The 2,741-nt window shown below is 38.7% G+C and overlaps 1 protein-coding gene across 1 annotated transcript in view; it reads left to right on the forward strand.

The window, feature by feature from the left end:
• DNAH11 (dynein, axonemal, heavy chain 11) overlaps positions 1-2,741 on the forward strand; it is a 481,900-nt gene that overhangs the window by 465,087 nt on the left and 14,072 nt on the right. The window lies entirely within an intron of this gene.

The raw sequence follows: 2,741 nt of genomic DNA on the forward strand, positions 1-2,741 counted from the left end.
GAGTCACAGACAATTCAGTGGCACATAACAACATTTAATTTTTATGAATAACATAGAATAGCATAGCCATAGATATTCTTGGGACCTCTTTGATAAGAGGCAAATGTAACTACATGAACACTTTTTTTTACATTAAGAAATAGAATTGTTGGGTTATGTATGGAGCTTTGGTTTCTTAGTGGTAAGGAGTTGAGCTGCTGCTAGCCCAAATTCACCCCTGCAAGAGAAAGATGGGAAATCTCCTCAAGTGTAATTTTCAGCTTCTGAAAACCCACCAGAAAGTCAGCCATGAGTCAGTTCTGACTCAGTGATTCATAAGAACAATAACAGGTTTAGCGTGAGTAGATACTCCCAGTTTTCCAAAGTGACTGTACCAATTACTCTTATCAGCAGTATGAGTTCTAGTTGTTTCATCTCTTCTTGTTTTCTTGGGTGTAATAATACCTTGTTTTAGTTTTAAATCTTATGTTATTGATGAATAATGTTGGGTAGGGAGCTCTGGTGGCCTAGTGGCAAGAACCTATGCTGCAAACCTGAAGGGAGGTGGTTTGAGTCTACATGCTGCTCCAAGGGTAAAAGATGGGCAGTCTCCTCTCAAATGATGAAATGCTTCTGAAAACCCACTGGAGAGTTAGCTATGGGTCAGTTCTAACTCAGAGGTACACAACAACAACAGCTGTGGTATTTGTTTAAAAGTTGTCTTTTCTAGCCATTACATTAGCCCCCATTGGTCTCCAGCTACCTTAACTGAGGACACATGATCTTGTAAATCAAAAGCTGTGGGACTAATAGGAGACTAATGTTACATAATATAACATTGTAGAGCAAGACCCTAGTAACAACAATGGTGGAGAGATTGTGGAGAGACTGGTATTGCTGTGGCATTGCTGTGGAAACTGTGGCATTGCTGTGGAGAGATTGTGGCAAGGTGTAACCTGAGGCTCCTTGAATTTGTTCTTGCCACAGTTAAAAGTTTTGTTTGCTGAAGATTGAAGAAAAAGCTGACTTATAGCTTCTCTGAGGCAAACCTTGCTGGATGATTGAGAAAACCAGGGGCTGTTTGAATTTGTATTGCTGAGCTGAAACCAGGACTTTTACTAATTGAGGAATTGTGCCTTGTTGATCTGGTATCGCACTTCTGGGCTAAACCTGGATTCACATTGTGAGATATTTTTTTACCTCCCCTGCCCCCCTAACTTATTTTGAATGTTGAACACAATGATTGGGGGAAATAGGTGCAGGAGCATGGGGGATGCAGTAGCATGGGGGATGCAGGAGCATAGTGGGTGTGGGAACATTGTGGGTGGTGTGTCTTACCTAGTAGCTATCTGTTTGCTGCTATGGATGTTTTTGATGGGGACAGTTCCCCTTCATGAAGCAGACAGAAGTCAGACTCAGCCACTCTCACGTTGTATCTGCTCTTTTTATAGTATCTTTTCATATACTCTAGTGTAAGGTGCCTGTTCAAATTATTGCTCATCTTAATTGTTAATGTTTTTTTCTTATTGATATATTGTTGTTATTGTCATGTGCTGTAGAGTCGGAGTCAACTCTTAGCTAACCGACGGATCAGTGCATTTGCAGAGGTAGTAAATTGCATGGGAGTTGATTGTCCACCTTTCTCTCACAGAGCAGCTGGTGCATATGAACCACGTGCATTTGGGTTGGCAGAGCAGCTCCTTACCTCCAGGCCACCAGAGCTCCCTTGTTGACATGTAGAAGCTCTTTACATATTCTGGATACGTCCTTGTCAAATAGATGTATTATAAGTTATCTTCTCTAAATCTATGGCTTACCTCTCCCTGCCCCCCTTCTTTGGCTTTTTTTAGAGTATCTTTTTTTAAATTGCCTTGGGAGGTTGACATTATTGCTGGTTTGTAAATATGTCTTGCCCTAAGGAGATTTGGAGACATAATCTATAATGTGTTAGGCAGCAAACCAAAATGTCAGCAGTTCAAATATACCAGTTGATCGAAGCAAAAGATAGGTGCTCTCCTCTTATAAAGATTTACACTTTCAGAAAGCTAAGCTGAGGGTCGCTCTGAGTTGCAATCAAGTGTATGGCAGTAGGTTTGAGGGGGTTTGTTTAAGAGGATGAGGAAAGGAATGGTGAAGAACACTTAAAACCATAAATTAAAATTTTATTTCTGATTAAATATTTGAAACCTGAATGGTTGATGTTTCTCTCAATAAATTGGTCCTTTCTTTGCTTTTATAATTATTGTTTAAAAGCGAGTCGATAAAAAGTCAGGGCAGGTCTAATTATAGTGAAGTTAGAGAAACTGTCCACGTAAATACTAAAAATTTTTCCATTATTTCTTGAAATAATCGTTGACTATTGTTGAGATACTTATTTATAATTTAGGAGTTTTAGAATTGGCTATAACATGTTTTAACCTGTATGCTAACATCTTCAATGTAAGAGATTATTTTCTTTTTTAATAAAGAAAATAAACAAGAGAAGAATGATTAAGGGAAAATTATTATTAATAGAAGCAGATGGGTAATCTCCTCCTGCATGATTTACAGCCTCTGAAAACCCTCTGGAGGGTCCACTACAAGTCAGTTTCAACTCAATAGCATATAACAATAGAAGCCAATAGGCTGATGAAGTTTTTTTTCTGGGTTTTGAACTTCCATGTTTTCTACAAAGAAACTGATTATTAAATCAGAAAATGTAAACCAAATGAAATCAAGATACAGCACCCTCGATAGGAGTGGCATCCACTGAACGTCTCTGG

The sequence above is a fragment of the Elephantulus edwardii genome, unplaced genomic scaffold (assembly GCF_000299155.1).
Source record: "Elephantulus edwardii isolate Elephantulus edwardi_28Jun2011 unplaced genomic scaffold, EleEdw1.0 scaffold00007, whole genome shotgun sequence".
Taxonomy (NCBI): Eukaryota; Metazoa; Chordata; class Mammalia; order Macroscelidea; family Macroscelididae; genus Elephantulus; species Elephantulus edwardii.